Raw genomic sequence first — 21,925 nt, forward strand, 5'->3', positions numbered from 1 at the left:
CCCTTGGTCATTCAGCATTCCTTCCTTTCCCACCAATGTTTGGTTGAAATTCCACCATTCTTAATTCACATCAAGGCTTATTGTTTCTATTTTCTCTTGATGCAGAAATCAGTACGTTATAAATAATAAATTTGAACTAAACAATTGCATTCTCCAGCATAGGTAGTCTTCATGGTAGTGTGATAGTAGGAGCAAATGTGACTCCATTTTGTTTTATGACTTCATCCTGTAAAACAACCATGCCAAATAGAAGGTCATGACTGGGCTAACTGTGATTGGTTAGGCTTCCCTCGGCTTGACTGCACTGTCCCGCTTCTGTAACCTGGTTTGCTTGCATTGGCTAGACCCCCTGAACATCCCTTTTGCGGTTTTCAGGCTTATAAGGAGCGCCCTTGCAATTGTTCAGGGCTGATCAGGGGAACAGCTTTATGTTCTGGTCAGCCACCACCGGTGTGCTTCAATAAAGGCTTGATTCGATTATACGTGAGTGGTCTGGAAGTCAGTTTATGAAACCCTGGGACAAAGCTTTAACTATAACAGTAGCAGTTCCCTGTATCTTTCTGTAGAAACTAAGGGCTCCCTACAAATGGTGGGAGCCAGCCTGTAGGGTGGTATGTGAGACAGAGTTAGCTCCTGTTCAGGGCTTTGAATCTTGGACTTGTAGCACCAAAGCACTAGGACTGCTTGAATTCATTTACAGCAACAGATGTACCAGAAACATTTTCATTAATTGAGGAGGGGGTGAAAGAGGCAGGAAGGTTGCCCCTTTGGTAGCAGAGGCCTATACTACAATGCTACTGGTGACAACATTCTATTCAGACTGCTTTTGCTAAAAAGTCGTGGCTGAGCACTCCTGGAGCTAGATGCTCTTGGCTTCTGCCCATTTTTCCAAGTTTGGTCCTTTAATCTCCTATCAATTCTGAAGTATCCAAGAACTTTGCAGTATTTCATCTATTTGCCTAATATCATTGGAGACTATTGTTGCCCCTCACAATTAAAAGATTCACAACCAATTTAGAGGTTTAGCCTGATAATGAGCTAGTGTGCCACTTGAGTCAGAAAATATTTTTTAACAGAGGTCACCTGGTTTGATCACTAATATGCCTAAGGCATGTCATTGTTTATATATTGTCAACAAATATACCATCTCATTCAGTTGTCCTATTAATCCTTAGAAGGGTTCAAGATATAAAATACAAATGTTTTCAAATTAAGGGTGGTAAATTTAAGGTTCCAGGAGAGTAATTGACTTGACAAAGATCAACACAGAATTAAGTAATAGGTCAAGATTCATAAGCAGAACAAATCACTCTACATACAGAGTTTTTTTTAATTATACAACCCTGTCCTCTCCATAGGAGTTGTTTTAATTGCAACAGCCCAGAATTGAAAAGGCTTTGTTATCAGACATGGAATTTTCCTCCAAAGGATTGGTCCTTGCTTATGCCCATACAAGAAGTAAGCTTGAACTTCAATTCTAGTTTTACCACATTGTCATGAATCAATGCTACTGGTTCCCCAGAAGAGGATAAATAACCTCCCAGAGGAGAGCAGGTTCATGATCATTAACAGTCTATGTGGTATAGCAGAGCCCAAGAAACCAAATGGATACAGGTTTTGCCCCGTTAAAGAGGTGTAAAACTTTCTCTTGTATTTCAGCTGGAACTTTTTCTTCTTTGACATTGTCATATCTCCTCCCCATTTTGACTTTTCTTGGATCTAGTATGAATTCTAGGATTACAAACTCTCCAAAATGAAATCAAAGAGCCTTAATCTATTTCCTAAATTTATTTCTGCCTCTCTAGTCTGTTCTCCATGTTCTCTTCCATTTTAAACCCCTGTTTGGAGCTTTGCTGCTTAGAAGAATGCATGTTCCTTGAAAACTCAGATGCCTTGGCAAAGAGAGGGTAGAGGAAAACAGTTACACTGTGCAACCCTGAGGAACCAGTTCAAGAGCCAGGGTGCCAATCGCAAGTGTCTTGTGAGGGGCAGATCTCACCTGGACCTGGGGATTGGTTAAGCTAGTATCAGGGATGGAGTAAGGTCACTATGGCTATAAGGTGGTATGAAGAGGGCAGGGATAGCAACAGTGACACCATGTGACAGGCATATTCCCATTTCTCTTCATACATTGTTGAGCCATTAGCATTTGAAATCATAGAGATAATTACTAGGGCACTTCCACTCATTAGAAGAAAAGATAAGCTACAGGGTTTTCTCCTCAGCACTTCCAAAGAAGGAGAAGGAGAAGAAAAAGAAGAAATAGTCTTATTTCTGGGGATTGAATAAGGCATAACAACTGAATGAGATTCACCCAAGAAGTATGTGAAAGAACAGGCTGGCAATGGGCAACTCTAGTTCCTGCCTCACTGTGAACGACTCATGAAGAGACTTAGACCCCTGCCATTCACTGGGTTTTGTGAGCAACCCCATTCTTTCTATCATGGAAAGCAACAAGAAAACTAAGATGAATATCAGTTTAGTGAGTTTAAGGATGCGTAATAATTTGTATTCTTTTCTTACAGATTGTGTGCCAAGCATTAGACCCCAGAAGTGGGGGAAAATGATGACAACTAAAAAGAAGAAAGTTATGCAGCCCACATCCCTGGATCCAGCAGTAAAATTGGAGGAGAGGCACAGGGAGCAAGCTCAGCTTGACCCTTTAAGAAGACTGCCATCCAGACTTCTCAAAGAGATTGACTCTATCAGTCAGTGTTTTTATTGCAGACAACAAAATCCACTCCAGATGATATAAAGAAAAAGTGATTATTACAGGAAAGAGTTCTCAAAATCTTTGGGTGATGTGGACAGACAGGCACTAACAAACTTTCAGAACATCTTCCACAACAACTTCAGAGAACAGGAATATTAAAGGATTTGGTAACTGTGTGGGCCTCTGTTGCTGAGTCAAGAGACCGCCTTCTGCTGCTCCCAACCCCAGAACCATACTGTCTCTCTCCTTCTGGCCAGAAGATTAGCTCTCCATGCATATAACCACAACCTCTTGCTCTGTTCCTCCTTCCAAATCCCATGCAAATATGTCCACTTGGAGAATGGAGGTCAGAGGGACTCCTCCCTGCAAAGGAATCCTTCAGAGTTTCCAGTCTTCTGAGACAGCATGCTGGGATGACAAACTGGAAGGAAGGGGTCTCAAGTGACAGTCTGCAGGATCTACCACACTGATCCTGCTACTACACCTGTGGGACTCTAAGCTGAAGGCAAGGCTACAAGGGTATTTGCTTGCCATAAAGTAATGTGTTTGTTCTTGGGAAATTACAATCCAGATTTCATCTTAGGCACATAAATCAGCCTCCCATTGGAATTCTTTTTTATTTCAGGCAAAGGCCCTCAGGAAAATTGTCACTGGAAGAAAACAGGAAGCCTTGCCCAGGAAAGGCCCTTCCTAAATTTTCTGGAGGTGGGTTGGAATAATGAAAGGAGCAGAAAAGCCTCTCAAGTTCATAAAACGAAAGTTCTGTGAAATATTCAAGGCATAAACAAAGGCTTCATCTCTGAGGCAGAACACGTAAGTGGGGGTTCTTAGCATTTAGTAACAAAGCCACTTGACTAGTAAGATTCCTTTTAAGTCCCTTGAAATGTGTATGGAATATCCAGGATTGGAAATGAGAAGAAGGGGTAATGTCAGGATAGCAATAAGACAATGAAGGAAAGAAGCTGCTCTTAGGCATTTTGTTCCTAGTCTGGATTCGGGTATTTGGCTTCTCCTCTGCCTTAGCTACTCCTCAAGAATAAAACCATCTCATCACTGTTAGACGCAGAGCTTGCTGGTTATTTGACTTTTATTTTCCCATCCACTTGTTCCCATTTTCCTGCAATAAACAAGATTTAGGTAACAAACGAAAAGCTTTTCCCAAATGGAACTTGAAAGGCTATTTGTTTGCTTGCTTGTTTTAATTCCATCGGCAAAGATACAAAGCCCCACATTAATTCTCATGAAAATTCATAACAACTCTGGATATTGTTATCTCTAAAGAAAGAGGCACATATGACCCTGAGTGATTGCGTTGGCCTTTCCAATACAGTTGACCCTCTGCTAATCATGCTTGTTAGTCATTAAACCAAAGTTACCACAAAGTAATGTGTTTGTTAATTGGAAATTAGAATCCTAACCTAAAGCTGACTACATCTTTAAAATCAGGAGGATCCGGATATAAATCAAGCCTCCCCTGGAAGCTGCTGTGGGTAACCATGAAATTCAAAATGACATCAACATCCTAGAAAAATCTTTGACCTACTTTTCATTAAGAATGATCAGAAGAGAGCTTACTTCCCATTGGAAAGGGTGAGTCCTCCTGTTCACACAAAGACTGCCAGATTATAGCCACAATTTGGAAATGTGGAAAATCTATTGCACCTTGTGATAATCTCTTCCTGGAGTTTGGTCCATCTTAAAAACTTCAAGGAACATAGGCCAAATAGCTGGTATAGTTGGGTCCTCAAAGTCTGGTTCAGGCACATTTGTGTTGTTTCTCTCAATGTGACTGCTTCATTTAGAAAAAGCACCAGGACTTTAACATGAGCTGAGAACAAAGCACATCAGGCCTCAGAAGCTAAATGCCACTGCTACTTTCCCTACTGGGTCCAGTGCACACATTTTCTCTGTTATAAGAATTATAATTCACACTGAATTAAAGCATCACAAGAATAATGGGATGATTCTCTTCTTTACCACCAGAAACCCTCTGAGTTTCCCTTATGCCCCAACTGCCTCCTTCTGCAGGAAGTAAAGATACAGCAGGCTGGCTCTGCCCTAATTGAGCAGAGAAAACGTGTGGCTGATATTCCTCTTCTCGGTCTATTCCCTAAAGACCTAAAAAGAGCATGCTACAGGGACACTGCTACATCGATGTTCATAGCAGTACAATTCACAATAGCAAGACTGTGGAACCAACCTAGATGCCCTTCAATAGACGAATGGATAAAAAAAAATGTGGCATTTATACACAATGGAGTATTACTCTGCATTAAAAAAAATGACAAAATCATAGAATTTGCAGGGAAATGGATGGCATTAGAGCAGATTATGCTAAGTGAAGCTAGCCAGTCCCTAAAAAACAAATGCCAAATGTCTTCTTTGATATAAGGAGAGTAACTAAGAACAGAGTAGGGACAAAGAGCAGGAGAAGAAGATTAACATTAAACAGGGATGAGAGGTGGGAGGGAAAGGGAGAGAGAAGGGAAATTGCATGGAAATGGAAGGAGACCCTCAGGGTTATACAAAAGTACATACAAGAGGAAGTGAGGGGAAAGGGAAAAATAATACAAGGGGGAGAAATGAATGACAGTAGAGGGGGTAGAGAGAGAAGAGGGGAGGGGAGAGGAGGGGAGGGGGGATAGTAGAGGATAGGAAAGGCAGCAGAACACAACAGACACTAGTATGGCAATATGTAAATCAATGGATGTGTAACTGATGTGATTCTGCAATCTGTATATGGGGTAAAAATGGGAGTTCATAACCCACTTGAATCAAAGTGTGAAATATGATATATCAAGAAACATGTAATGTTTTGAACAACCAACAATAAAAAATTAAAAAAAAAAAAAAAAAAGTGTGGCTGAGGCCAGCGTGGCTTCCCTCCCAAATCCTCTCCTTTGTGTTTTTAGTGTGCATCAGTGTTGCCTTCTTTGTCTTGCCTCTTCCATTCCTATGGATCTCCTCTCTACTGACCACCTGCTAGGCTTTGTGGCCACCTGCATTATTTTTCTTTGACATCTACTAGCTCCTAATACCAAACTGCTAGATTCTTTCCAGAAACCTCTCTTCTGAGCCCTGCTGTCAATTTATGCTCATTTGTTCAGCTGTTTCCAAGCCCTCCAGTTTTACTTTGATGATCAGACTTCTGCCTTCTCTTTCCAACCTGCACCTGAGTGTTTTACCACCATGCCAACCCTCCAACTCTGCCGGACAGCACACCCCAGCCTCAGCCTCTCAATGTGAATTTTTAGAATCCTTTCTTGCCTTCAGTATTTCTCCAAATAACTTCTCTTATAGCTTAACACCTACATTTTTCACTGATTTTAAGATGTAATCATACTTAAAAAGAGCTTACACTACTCTGCACTGAACACCTGGTGATGAATATATGTAAAATCAAATACAGCTTGGAGCTCGATGCTCACCACGTCCACACTCGCTGTTAGCTTTTGATAGGTAGGATGCAGCTCTAAGACCGTAGTGCTTGAAGGGTTTAATGATTCAAGGAACTGACATAACTTCAGGTGGCTTTTCCTTGTTAATACTACTACCAGTAAATAAATAAATAAAAATATTCAAAGTCTAGGCTTGAGACTAGAAACAACTGCATCCTCCTTTTATGTCATCTGGCCCATTCAACCACAAGAGCAGCTGGGAAATGTAATGTATCTGGGCAGCCACCACACAGCTCTTTCTGTAAAAGAAATGTTAATGTGGGGGACAGCTAGCAGTCTTCTCTGCAACTTGCTTATGGGTTGGTACCAAATGTGTCAGGAATTCTAACTTCCCTGTATGCCTTTCGCAGGGTTTCAAGTCAGAATGACCCTCATATGAAATCACCTTATTCTGTGCACAATTGATGACATTTTAAAATCTTTGTATGTGGCTCCTTTTTTTTTCTATCTTCTCTCACTGCATTTGTTAATGGAATTTGAAGAGTCAATATGGCTCCATATTTTCTACTCCATTGAAAGCTGGCTTTTGAAACCAGTGTAACTTCACCGTGACTGACGGGCAGTAAAGATTTTTCTTTTAAAGCCTTCCATTTTATTTTTACACATTAGAAGGCAACATACAAAATGGCAACTCGGATTAATTGAGAGGAGTGGTGATTCCATTCAGCATCCAAAGCTCTGCCAACTCTCAGCAGCATTCTAGATTTCGAAGTTCATGGTCCATACAAGGACATTAGCCTGTTTTATCCTTGAGCCTAAAAATAAAGCTTTTGGAAAGAAAATTTGGGCACTTGAGAGTCCTTTTTTATCTGTCTCCAACTATCCCCAGTGTTTTATAGCACCTCATGTGCTAACTCAGCCGTACAAGTATTGGAACATGCTAAGGATTAAGAAATCAGGTTGGCGGCAATCCGTAGCACCACACAGTACTTATTGCCAGGCAGCTTATATCAAATGTGCCAGTGAAAAAAGAGCCAGCACATCTATCATAACAAACAACTCCTGGAAGAGAGATGGGCGGGCGGGCAGGGCAGAACCTGAGACATTGCCAGTTGCTGGGAGCCATTAGCCAAGTAGGTATGACAATTTCCTTGCCAGCGTACCCCATGTTGCTGACATGTTGCAGCGACATTGAATGTAGGTGACCTTGCTCAAGGACCAAGGCAGATTAGGGTGTTCCCGGTTTTAAGATAATCGTGTTTAGGGCGTTCCCAGTTTAGGTTCCAGGTTTAAGGTTTAAGATTATTCCTCCTGGGAATAGGGCGTATCCTGCTGCCTGAGTTCCCCTTGAGTTCTCACGGGATTCAGACAGTATATTTTGGAGATAGAAGCCCAGTGGATGTGGCTTTGGGCATAGAACGTGGATTTGGGCAGAGAACGTGGATTTCCCCAGAACGTGATTGTAGACGGCTGGTGTGAGTTCGGAAATAAAGAGTTGCTGTTTGAATCTACAAGCTGTGTAGTGGCTCGTGATTGTGTGCCCAGCCAGACTGCGGCATTTGTGCCCAGCCAGACTGCAGCAGCCAGTGTTTTAAATATCTCTGTATGGCACATGGTGCTCTTGTACCAATACCAAAAGAATAATATTCCTGGTTATGTAGAAGCATCAGCAGTGTTCAGAATGTATGAAGAAGATGAGTTCTCGAGCAAAGTGGTCTCATGATTCTTCAGTAAAGACACCAGGCACCTGTTATAGAGGGTCTAATCATTTAGTAGAGAATGCCAATAGCCATCCCTAGAGCATTTCAGTGAAATCTGTTCCTAAATCCCCTAGAAACTCATCCTGAGGTTAGATAGGTACATCTCCCATTTTGAAGATGTATCACATTCTTCCCCCCAGAAAGTTTCAGGAGCAATGCTATAAAGTCAAGAATATTTGATTTGTTGTTCCTAGGATGTGAGAAGCTCATCTGTGATCAGAACAACCATACCAAATAAGCTGTTCACTTCAAATAAGCTGGAACTTTCCCATGGCTCTTGAACCAGGGTTGAACTGAAGCCAAAGTAAAAGATGGAATTAAATTTTCTGCTGGCCCAATGGGATAAGAGTTCAGAGACAGATTTTATAAATTTAGAAAAGCAAGATACCATGATATTTCTTAAATGTTTATGTTTACAAATCAGATTCATGTCTACTGTGAGAGAAGCCAAATGGAATATTGTTGATATCTTTATGAGGTCCTTTTGCTTTGTACTTACGTAATACTTTTACCTCTTCAAAATGATCAAAGCAATTTATCCATCTGACAATGGGCAAGAAAAGTTGCCTTAATACAATGAGACAAACAAGGAAAAAACTGTGGCTGGCCAGACAATGTACCATTCTCTAAGGAAAGAAAAGCCAGTCTTTAAAACCCACACTCAAACCAATAGCATCACCAAGAAAATCACTAGTTCCAGATTGAAATGTATGTCTTCTAAGCTGTAGAACATCATGCCCGGCTCCACTCTCTCCTCAGTAGTTTTCTATGTTCTCTGAGTAGCCTGGGCACTCCTCAACTTTTCCTGGAGAGGGTCCTACTAGGCTTGACTGTCTGCTCCTTGCCATCAAGGCTACCAGAGTCACAACTCTGCTTTTCTAAGTTGGGCTCTGAATATAGCATGTGATTAGTGTGTTCTCATTTAGAGAAGAATTTTTCTGATGAAACAGGAGTGTGAACTATGTTTAAAGACTTTTATCCTTTCCCCACCAGCCAAAAAAAAAAACATTAAAGTTTCTTCCACTCATCTCTGGTGCCCCTTAGCATGATAAATCAAGCCAGTAGACAATCATTTCTGGTCTGCCAAGCAAGTATGTTCACACTAAATGGTGTCAACACATTCAACTTAACTTGTTTCATTTTTACTTGCCTTTATATTCAGATTTCCATTCTAGTTTCATCCAAATGTCAAACAGTAATAAGGATTTCATCTACAATGAAATATTGTTTATTTGAAATTCTGTAAGATGCTTTGACAGCAGGAGAGTGGAGCTTTTACCAATTTAGTGAGAATCTAATGTGTTATATACATTTATCTCTAGTGTGTACATGAGCTTTGAAAGAAGGAGAATCTCTTCTGCTTGTTGAACAAAGACTAGGGAAAATAAATTTAAATGCTGGTTTTCATCATTCTAATTTAATGAGCAAGAATAAGTGATTGGAAATATCTAAGATGCTTTCTACATTAAATAGAAGTTAAATGTTCTATCTGTTGTAGCCACACTGAATTCTACTTTCAAATTGTCATTTAACAAGTTTGCTAAAATACAGATTCCTTTAAGTCTGGTGTTTTTTCAGCCAATGATGTCAGGCGATTCTGCAAGTTCTCTTCCATGTAAAAAGTGGAGAAAAAAGTTCTTAGAAGTTCAGATCACAGAAGGCTGAGCCTAAATTTCTCTCAAAAAAAAAAAAAAAAGAAAGAACAGAATGCAAAATGAAAAGTGAGTTAGTAGTTATTTAAACTCTAAAACCACCTGAGACTCTAAACAGTGCTCCAGAAAACCACAGCTTCTTCCCAGACACATTGCTCTTGAGTGCCATGGGAGTCTGCCATCCCAGTGTGCAGACTTTCTTGGAGTCCTCTAGGAATTATATGGCTCCAACACTGCTTTCCTGGATGTCCTCTGGCCTGAGAAATGCTTCCATCAGACCTCTAATTTCTTAAGCTACAAAACAACATGATTTATGCTCCGCCATCTCCCACCATCACCCCTCCATTAAATTAGTTACCATAAACTGTTCTGTTCTTCTGTCTAAAGCCCCTCAAGTTCTTTTACACCCCACCTTTCTCACTCCCAGACCACTGCCCTTCTTGAGGCTTTTGTCATACATTAAATGGGCCATTGGGTCAGCTCCCAATTAGCCTTCCTACTCCTCATCTCCACTCCCTGCCAAACATGCTCCATACACACCATTATGTGATATTTCTCAATCACATATCCAATTAGGCCTCTGAGTGTAACCCCTTCCCTGGCTTCCTATTGCCTTCAAGATAAAGTGAACAGTGTTTAACACTACACACAATGTTGTCTAATCCTTGCCTGCCTTTCTCTCTCTCTCTCTGATGTCTGTTTCCTATCTCAGCTCCATGATGATACTTCACTTTTCATCTTTGGGCAGCTCACTCCTCATCCATGGGAAAGAAGTCTGCTTTGTCCTCTCTTCAGGCTTTTACTTAATCCCAAAGATCCATTTCAAATGCCATTTTCCCTATGAAATCTTTTCATATCCTACCATGTACCTCGTTCTGAACTCTTGTCCCAATACAATGGAAATGTTAGTTGATGTGTCTGCCTTCCCATGACTTCCCGATTCCCTCCAAGCCAGGGTCTACAATGTCATCATTATATGCTGTGTAGTTTCTGTCATAAAATGATACACCAATAAATGGGTATTAATGGCTGATGTGTTAATGGCTTAATTTTCTGTAGACATTTTCACTAGACTTAGAGACAAGAGTCCAGACTCCCTTACTGTGGGATAACATTCAACTCAACCTTGTAAAGGCTCAGGATGTTCAAGAATAAAGTTGTGAAAATAAATGGCTAATTAAGATCTTAGTTTTTTGCAGCTTCATAATAAAATTCTACAATTTCATGACCTACAGGATTGTGATGATGGCCATTTCTGTCTTCAAGGAGAACATTTAATGTTGTAAACACACACTGGAGCACAATTCTGCTAGTACCACCTGTGACCTCTGTGTTCTTTACGCATCCAATTACCTAAGCCATTCCATGTGAATAAAGATGGGACCAGTCAAGGAATGAATGGTTGAATGAATGAATACCATCATTTTGCTTTTTATATTCTCTACTTTGGTTAATAAATTTGAATCTCGTCTTTGTGTCCGTGTTTTTAAATGCTTTCTTTTAATTAAAGTAGACTAATTTAATGGGGAAAGTTATTGTAAATTACACATACATATACCTATTCATAAAAACAAAGCAGCACTTATATAGCAAACCTGGAATTACTCCATATAAGTTTGATTTTGACAATGGGAAAGACTTTGTTTCAAAAGACTAAAAAAAAGGCAATGACACCTTAATTTTACAGTTTCCATTTAACCAATATGAGAAAAACATGCCATTGGTATCATGTTCTTGATGCTGAGTCTTGCACAACAGGAGGCACAGGGCAGCTAAAGGAGCTCTCAGATGACTCAGATAGTCCACGTCCAGTGGGAGACTAGCATCATAGCAAAGGAACATTTAACAATAATTAGGCAGTTCTGGAGGAAATAACTTGAAGTATAATGAAATACATACAAGCCTCAAACTTTTTAGTGATAGCTTTAAAATATGCACCCACACATTTCCAACTGGTTGTTTTTACCACAGAGAAAAAGGAGAGCATGACAGTAATGAAGTTGTAGAGGCACTTGATACACTTTTTTCCCAGGCAGACCAATTAGTAACTGTAGCCTTGAAAAGGATCATTTTGTACCTTTCTGTCAAGAGAAATACTGCCAAACTGAGCAAGAGGGAAAAAAAAAAAGATAGTATTTGATTTGCCTCTGCTGTGACAGTCTTCCTTTTCTCTGAAAAAGATGCTGGCCTCCCTCACTCTCTGGCCCTAAAAGCTCAGTTTGATATTCTTCTCTTTAATGCATAATCCTGAGCGTGATGATGTCCAGCATAGTTGCCACTGAAGAAATCCACTGCAGGTCCCACCAGCTAACAGAAATGAATAGATCATTGATGCATCAATCAACACCCTTTTTAGTCGTAAAAGAAATAAATGTCACCTCACACTAGCTAAAGGCTAAAGGTGATCCATTGTTTCAAAGACATCAGGAACCTGCCTGCCCATCTCTCTATCTCTTTTACATCCACTTCAATCTCCAACAGGATCTCTTAAATCATGGCACAGATGCCTGCCTGCGGCTCCAGGTTTATAAACCTTCCACAATATAGACCTCCTCCATTATGTTAATGCAGACAAAGGTCCCAGGCAGGGCTCTCATTGTCCTTTCCTAGGTCATAAGTTTGTCTCTACCCCTAGAACCCACCTAGGGTTAGAGACACCTCAAGCTGTATTTGTCCACAGCTGGCCTTACCATATTTCAACCTGAACCTACCATTTCTCCTAGAATTACCATTTCACAGTTGTCACCATCACCATTACCAAACCTTCTGATGATCTCAACATACCAACCCCTGGCTTCTTTCTCTCACCATCTCTCAACTTCCATACCACCTATCCCATATCAACATGTCCTGGTACTTCTTTCTCCTAAATATAATGTTCCACAAGAAAGTTCATTCTGCTCTATTCCATGATCAGAGCTCTCCTCATCTCCCACTTGGAGACCCAGTGACTCCAAGAGATTCTCTGGTCTTGTGTTTGCTTCTCTCCTGAGTAACTGCTAGGGAGAAATATCACTGTCCTTCCTACAACCTTGCACTGGTTCTCCATCATCTACCCCTCTGGTTGTCTAGGGAAGCCCAAGGTATCTGTTTCCAAGGGCTTCCATAGCAAGTCATCACAAACTTGGTGGCAGAGAACAGAAAGTTATTCTCTCAGAGATTTAGAGGCCAGAGTACTAAGTCAAAGTGTTAGCAGGGTCATTGCCTTTTGGAGGCTGAGGAAGGACTGGTCCCATGCCACTTCTTCCCAAAGTTCAAACCCTGGTGTTCACTGGCTTGTAGACACTTCACCATGTTCTCTGCCTCCATCTTCATCTTATATTTTCCCCTACACTTCTCCTCAGGGTCCATAAGTCTCAAATCTCCCTCTCCTTTCTCTTATAAGAAACCTAGTCATTGAAATGGGATCTAGTTAATCCCCCTAGTTAATCCAAGACAATCTCATTTTTATATCTTTCACTTAAATACATTTGCAAAGACCCTGTCTCCAAATAGGTCACAACTACAGGTATCAGGTAATAAGATTTGGCACAAATTTGGGGGGGAACACAATTCAACCAAAAATGCCCACTATATGCAATAATGATGACAAGGTAAAACCCAAGGCCTTAAAATCTTGATTCCATGATCTTCATGGATTTCCATTATTTTCATGACTTAGGCCCCAGCCTCCCTTAATTCTATGCGCAACTGGCTGCCTCTACTGCCACTGGCTCCCAGTACTGGTCCTTACACCTGGGTGCTTTTCCTCCATGCGGCCGTATCACCTGACTATGGCCAGTCCAAGACTAGACACCAAGGCAAAGGTCTCTCACTGGTAGTCACAAGTAAAATGCAACAGCATGGCCTTATTTGGCATTTGGATGTTTAAAGAAAAATTTAACAAGTTGGCAATTTTTTAAAATGAGAAGATTCCCATATAAAAAGTCTACTCCTTGACAGCATGGACCTGTTTTGGGGTGTAGCACCATGAGGCCGGAGCTGAGCAGTGGCATGGCCTCCCACCTCAGTCCTTCACATAGTCTCCATTTCACCCCCAACACATCCTGGGCCTGTGACACTTCCATTAACACTGGGCCTTCCAGGCCTTGAGTTTATTCCCTGATTGGTTCCTACCCTGAGTAATCTTCTGCTTATGGGAAGTTCAGGCAACACTCTTCCTCCCTTTTGTTCTGGTCCTGCCCTATCATCTGCCCTAAGAAGGCCTTAGAGACTCATCTCTTGCGTGCACACTATCTCTCTCTCTCTCTCTCTCTCTCTCTCTCTCTCTCTCTCTCTCTCTCACACACACACACACACACACACACACACACACGCACGCACACCAGAGGTGGTATTCTCTCTCTCCACTTCTCTTTTGTACAATGCATTATAATTCCTATGAACTCACTTAATCCTTCAACCATAACTTAAGCACAACCAAGCTTAAAGCACAGCACTGTGACCTACACCAAATGCCTATTACCCTGCCATCCTTAAACTGCTATCTTTTGCTTATTTTTACATTTCAATGCTATTTTAACTATTCTTTTTGACCTGGTGTTACTAATACTAAAATGGCATAGAGTTCAGGGGAAAAAAAAACAGTAGGATACGTCCTAATAACAGTGCAAAAAAAGCGATTCTTTGTAGACACAGTTGATTTTTTATTTTTTGGATCCACTGACCTAGGGTGGGTACACATGGCATATCTACAACATTTTATGCCTCTATGACCTAAAGTATCAACTTACAGAATTTGGAGAGTTAAAGTGAAGAATTACTGCAAAATAAGGACTGACAACAGCACTTGGAGAAGCCCAACTTCCCCAGGACGATTCCCAGAGTTTCCTTACTTTGAGAGCACTAAAAGCACACTCTGTGGATGTGTGTGCTCAGGAAAGTGACTTTACTACCTTTGTGGTCCCTTTAGTTCTACCTCACATTATCACAAGACCCAAATAGTTAATACATGTAATGTAGTTAAAGCAAGACTGGCACCAATAAATATTAGGGTTTGGGTTTGGGTTTTTTCCTCCCCTAGGAAAGGAGATAGAGTCTTAAGGATAGGGCTCTCAAATTCAGGTTTTCCAGGGGCCATGCAAGGAACAGGAGAAAACATTTCATCTTAAGGGGCAGCTGTTATTATATTTCAGCTGCAAAGAAAGCCCATGTGGCCCAATCTTCTAGTGGTACAAAATGCAGATTTGTAGGTGAAATGCCTGGTATTCCAGGTTGCCAATTAATTTAGCTTGTATTTCATCATAGGGTGCAATCAAAGTACCACCATGGACCATCCATGAGTGTCTTCTGTCCAAAGCTGGAAAAGGACAAGACCTCTTGCTAATGATTTCCCCAGATTAATTCTACCCATCAGCTATTAATTAATACCCTGCCTATTAATTCCCCTATTAACTGCCCCTGAACTGACTTAATTCGTCTAAAAATTCACCCATTCTTCACTTTCTCCCCAAATTACTGAAAAAGGTAGAAACTAGCAGTCAGCCACCCTAGCAAAATTTAATTCAAAGGGTAAATTGCTGCAATTACTCCTTTGCCTTCCTCACAAACCTGCTTTCTGGAAAAACGCTGAACACTCACGCAGAAGGAAGCCCACCCACACCCATGACACTTCCAGATTTGTCCTTTGCTTAGAAACAGCCAAGTCAGACCTCACATAGCAACATTAAAATGCCACCATGGGACCATTTGTCTTTCTCAGCTTCCAAGCTTGCCATCTCATAGGCAGGATGTTAGATCTCTAAAAACACTGTCCATTTTTCCAGAAACGAGCCTCACACATTCACAGAACCACTTACACTTCCTGTTCCAATCAAGGTGGTCCTCGTTGCCAAGCAGACCCAGGGAGTTGTCAGGATAGGATCTCATGCTCCAATCCCACATCAGCAGAGTGCCTTGTGACGGAGAGGGCATTGTGATTTAACTGCATGAAGGTTCCTCCTTAAAACAATGGTGCCCAGAAAACAACTCTAATCACATTAGTTTATTACTTCACTGTTGTGCCTCTATTTCTTAAATGACTACATTGTGCTTTTTGCACCTATATTGTATTGTATTGTACCCTGAAGGTGTCACTTCAGTGTATATTTATTTTCATTTTAGGGCATATGGTTTGCGATTTTGCAACAGTTGAAACAAGTTGGAGTTGTAATAAAGTAGTTTGAGGAAAGGCTAGTCTTTGAAGTCTGTATTTTTAAGGGGTTTGAATTAGGGAATAAAAACATTTGTTTTACTTATTTACTGTGGTTAAAAGGGCCATTACATTTGCTTATAAATCAGTCATAACTTGAGAAAGGATAGTTTTTTTAGAGCCTCAGAAAAATGGTCCACTTGCTACCAACATATTTTCCATTTGGACTCAGTAATAAAATAGTATTCAGTAAGTGAAAGACATGGGAATTTGTTTGGATTTCTTTTTTGAACTTTTTATATAAAACATTTCTGTTCCATTAGTATAATCCTATTTGACTTGCTTCTTTTCGTCAAAGAAAAGGAAAAAAAAAACTATTATGAGAGACCAGGAACAAAGGATTTCCCACCCCTGGTCGGGCGTTTGATCCTCACATGGTCATAACAGGCCTCTTGCAGTATCCAATAACTTCCGGCTTCAAAGGAAGGGAAACAGACTTAAAATGAATCTGCCTCCCAATGATGCCCTGAGGTCTATGGCTGGTGCATTGCTTTCCTGACCCCTGTGTACAATTGCTTGCTGCCCTCTGTGATGGATACAATTACCATTTTACCTACAGAAAAACCCCTACTACTATTTGATGGCCAGTGAATTTGCCTGCTCGTGTCTAATTCAGTCCTGGTGTTGAACTTCACCATCTCCCACTATGCTTGTATTAAGATAATCAAGGAATGTGAGGCACTGAGAACTTTTTGTTCTCTGCAAAAGCATCAAAGTCGAAACCAATAGATTTTTAAACAATTTACCATAGCAAGACCTTTTAATGAGTCTTGCTGTTATAGCAGTTGCTTGACACAGAAAAAAAAAGTAAATATAAATTTGATACTGTCTTGGATCTTCACCAATAAGAAAAAATATTCATAATTTTGGGAATTTTCTAGTTCAGCAACTCTATCAACTTTCCATTAACCTCAGAAGCCAGGCCGTTACTGCTACCAGATTGGCCTGGAAACTCGCCAGGACCCTTTAGTTCTTTATACAAGACTTCTTTCATTTTTTTATTTATCTCTTATATTGTCTCTCTTCCACACCCTGTTCTCTCCTCTGCCTCCTCTGCTTTCTTTTCTTTTGATGTCTTTCTCCATCTACCACAACTCAGGAGTTAAGGTGGGCAGATGTCTCTGCCACCACTTGGCATTAGCAGGGACTCAGAGCTTGACTGGGAAGTCCAAGAGCTGTGATCCCCCCTAAATAGGTAAAGGCATATTCACTCTTGGCCATTGACACTCCTTCTTTTCCACATCATCTTCACTATTTCCTTTCATGAGTTTTGAGTCTCGCTTTCCACTTGTCTCTGCTGCCTTCCTTCCAAATCTTTTGCTCAGCCCACTCTCTCTTCAAAGAATACCTTCCCTGAGTCTCTCGACTCTGCATTTCAAAATACAGCTTAATTTTTTCACTTTTTCTAAGCATTCTATGATCAAAAGAGCAGGCCATGATCTTTCCTGCCTTGAATTCATGTAGAACTCTCTGTCCAGAGCAAGAATTTATTCATGCAACAGACCTCATTTGAGTGCTTACTATAACCTTTATATAATGCTAAACTCTGCCCTGTAGGATATTTTTTAAATGAATAAAATTTACTCTAGCAAGGAAGAAAAGATGACACATGACACAAATATCTCTATGACAATGCAGAATGTAATGAGTGTCATGAAAGATATATAAACTAATTTTATAATCCAAAGGAAAGAGATGACTTATCTCCAGGGAAAATGCTTCAAGGATTTGTTTGTTGTGCCAGCCTCAAAGGAATGCCAGTCTCCAACCCATTAATACCTGTGGCTATCTTGCTCTTTGCCCCTTGCTGACTTGCATTGTTCATTGCATTTTTAGATTATTCTATCTTGCCACTCTATCTCCTAACTCAAAATGGGCATGAATCTTGTCTTATAATTTTATGCATTTCCTTTGCTGTCTCTTAAATAATTGTTGTGAAGTAAAGACTTAGTTTTTTACCTAACAAATTTTTATTTAACCCACACCAGTTTCCAGACTCTATGCTTCAGGCAGAATGTTTATTAAAAAAAAAAAGAATAGAATCATAAAAGCCAGTACCTGCCTAAGTGAAGTAAGTGGTCTAGTATTTGAGACATTTCCACAATGTGATGTGAAGCATGCCCCTCAGACACCTTGAGAGTCAAAAGAATGCCAGTCAACTTCTATAGACAGGGACCTAGCCAGAAGCCTTGCACCATGCAGGGGAAGCATAAGTTGAGTTCCATAAGCAAGTGGTGGTTCACTTGATGGACAGTGAGAAAGGTATTCCTGATGTAAGAAGAAAATGCACAAAGGCTTGAAACCCCCAAAGAAGTAGGAAGCAGAATTTGAGGCTAAAAATGTCCTTTTTTGCAACACTAATGTCTAACCCTGATATCTCATGAATGCACACATAATGCAAAGTTACATTAATGACTATTCTTATTTTCATACTAAATATTATACTTCTAACATAGTATTGTGAATTGTAAGATGAAACAAAAAATATGTTTTCAGGTTTTGGTTTTCTCTTACCTTCAGTCTCATAGGATCTCCTGAATTTATTTACACTTCAAATAAACAACTTCTCCAGATTGTAGAAGAGGAATTAATTTTAATACTGGTAATTTCTCATCACATATAATAAAGTCCCTTTTTGAAGAACCATTCCAACATGATTCCTTCAAAGCACCTGTGTAAAGTATCATTGGAATTTGAAATTATGGGTGGGTCAAGAACACTTCTTGATAAGAGTTCTAAGAAATGGCAACTTCTGTGTGGTTTCTCTGAGATTTACCAGAATTCTCATCAAGAAGCAAGTCCCAGAGACATTTGATCTGAGAGATTTATTTAAAGTAGTAATGAACAAGTTTCATAATCTCTAAAATAAACAGCTTGATTCTGCCCTTCATGTTACCTATTCTCCAATAAAGGATTTCTCTTCTCTTTTCCTTTTCTCTTCCTAAGCTCTCTGCCAGGCTTGGAGCCACATGACATAATAGGCTAACATAGCTCAGACTATGTTAAAAATGCAAAATCTGACTCTTTCTTATGCTACCATGTGTCTTTAAAGGTGGTCAGTATGTCACTAAGACCCACAAATGTCCCCAGTGTTCATTGCTTCTGCTATTATTCCCTGAGCAGCCCTCCACTCCTCCCACTCCACTCCAAGCCCTTTTATGCCTCACACCAACCTGACACTCTTCCTGACAACTAAGTATGGCACAGCTTCCTTCTCCTTCCTCATTCTACCTTCCTTCCCCCACTTCGCTTCCCTGAGTTACTGTCTTACATTGACAATCTTTGCCACCAACTGTACAGAGAAAGAACTAAGTAGGAGTCAACATATACCAAGATCTACTAGAAGACAAGGTGAGATTAACACTTCTGTCCTTTGAGAGAATAAGGACACTGTCACAGGGAGATAAAAAGCAAAGGGAGAACAAGACCAATCTAGGGCTCAATAGGATGCTTTTCTAGAATTCCCAACAAAGTGTTATTACCCCCTTCGAAGTCAGAGAACAGCTTAAAATGAGAAAATCTTTGCTTATTCCATCAACAGGAATAAGAAGAGTGGGACCAGATTTACCAATGTTCAGTCAATAGAATGAGTTCTTCACAGATTTGATCTCAAAGATATAGCTATGGTATTAGCGGCTTAGCAGCACTCAGAACTGGATAATGGTATCTGCAGGGGAATGAACTGGGCTACCACATTGGAAACAATAGAATGGCCCCTAAGTTGTTTCCATTGGGAATTTTGCAAGTTCCTAAATCACTGAAGCATAAAGGAAGAATTTGCTCCCATGATTCACCATATTAATTGGGAAAGAGGTCTCTCTTTAGAGTCTTTTGGCTCCACTGCCTGTGAATCTGAGAAGCTATATTCAAGAGAATGTCTAAAGTTTTAAGATTGTAACTGACCATGTCCCTCAATGACCCCTGATCTTGTTCCTCACAACACAGTAAATACCATCACCAACATCCCTGTTGCTTAATCCTATAAATTCAAACCATCTTTGACTCTTTGTCTCCATATATAGTATCTCCTATTCAATCCATCACAAAATTCTATCAAATTTTGCCTGTATAAATATTGCTTCTCTCCTTGTCTGCATCTCAGGCTTAACGTAGGCTAATGTCATGTCTGGTTCCTTCTCCACAAGTTCAAAGAGATAGACTTTGAAACTTTAGGTAGAATCTTGTTACCTGCTCCCTGATTAAAATTCATTGCCTTCTCAGTGATTCCAATTGGATCTTGTCTAAATCTCAAACTCTAGCAAGCAAGACTCTTCATGGGCCAGATCCTACCAATCTTTCCAACTTCATCTGTTTATATTTTGTATCTCATCCCTCCCCACCTCAGCTTACCTCTCCCCCTCCACATACGCACATACCATACCAACATATGCACACTCTGATTCAGCCATAGTGAAAAACTCAACTTTTTGAAAAGCCATACTCTCTCCCCTTACCTGGCTATTTCCTGCCCCTAAAATGCTCTTCCTCCTTCTTATTTCTCAATATTTACCTTACAAATCAGTTTCTCTGGGAAGTTTTGTCTGAGCAATCAAGTTTGGTGGCGACTAATACACAAAGATTCCTCCTTTCAGCATAGTTAACCATTGAGCTGTGTGAAGACCCACTTCTAACAGATATGGGACCAGGACAAGATTACACATGGAAACACATGGACAAAGGTTTGTTCTCCCCTGTCTTTCCATTTCAGTTTCACCAGGCACTGAGAGGAGCTGCTAATGGATGTGGACACTACAACCCCATGTGCAAGTCCTGCCATAACCCCTTTTTTGTGGAGGGGGGTGAGGAGGGTACTAGGAATTGAACCCACAGGTACTCTACTACTGAGTTATACCTGTAGCCCTTTTCATTGATTGATTGATTGAATGAGTGATGGGTAGTGTAGATTAAACCCAGGGTGCTTAACCACTGAGCCACATCTCCAGCCCTTTTTATATTTTTATTTTGAGACAGGGTCATACTAAATTGCTTAGGGCCTCACTAAGTTGCTGAGGCTGGCTTTGAACTTGCAATCCTCTTGCCTTTTCAGCCTCCTGAGTCTCTGGGATTATAAATGTGTGCCACCAGGCCCAGACACAACCCCTTTTTTACCACTGTCCTCAGTCAATCCGTGGGCCTGACAGAGCTGGTAGGAAACCATTGGTGTTTCTAGAAATCTCTTGTCTAGGAAGAAGCCAACTGATGCCTGGGAAACTAATGGAAGAATTGAAACAGGAATTCCCATCCTGAATACCTGGAGAAGAGGTAGGAGCAGTATGTTTTAGATAGGAATTGTCCCATTGCCCTCAGGGCTTCTTGCTCACGGGTAGAGTGGGGCCTCCTATAGCAAAATGCCTCTAACCGAGGATATAGTTTTCCTTAACCCAAGGAAGGTGCTGCCTGTCTGCCTCCCTCTGCATGAAGTTTAGCTCCAAAACATGTGCCATGTCTAGCCCAATCGTCACGTTACACAGTCCTTGAAACAACATGTAGCCACTGTTCAATAAATATTGGCTAAAAAATTAAATATACTACAGAATTTGGGGGAGACAAAGCAGGGATTCTATGAAGATTAGTAAAAATGTGTTCAGTTCTGCAAATATTTATTGATCCCTTATGGGTGAGGCACTGTGGGGGATTCAAAGATGATCAAGTTATGGCCCCACAATTATAGTTGCAGACAATTGGCTATGTAAGCTCATGGTGAAGGATAATAGTAGGCTTTCTTTCTTTCTTCTTTCTTTCTTTTTCTTCCTCCCTCCCTTCCTCCTTTCTCCTTCCTTCCTCCCTCCCTCCCTCTCTCCTCTCTTTCTCTCTCTCTCTCTCTCTCTCTCTCTCTCTCTCTTTCTTTCTTTCTTTCTTGGGCCTGGCACATGCTAGGCAAATGCTTTACCACTGAACTACACCCGCAACCTGATATTCATTTCTTAAAGAAAATATTTAAGTAAAGATGCTGATCAATAGAAATTTAATATATATATTTATAGTTGTTAGAGAAGTTTGGTGCAAAATTTAATTGTGATGACTGATTGAACCACAAGTAAGACTTTATATACTTTTAGACATTTTCATTTGAGTGGCACTTCCTATCTCTTTGAAAGTTTATCTGGTAACTATGAAATGCAAACAACAACAACAAAAAAATCTTTTGTTCCTCATCTTTTTTGTACTCGGATAGAAACCTCCTTAAATACCTCTGCCTTCCTGGGCAATGC

Source organism: Marmota flaviventris, chromosome 5 (genome assembly GCF_047511675.1).
Source record: "Marmota flaviventris isolate mMarFla1 chromosome 5, mMarFla1.hap1, whole genome shotgun sequence".
NCBI lineage: Eukaryota > Metazoa > Chordata > Mammalia > Rodentia > Sciuridae > Marmota > Marmota flaviventris.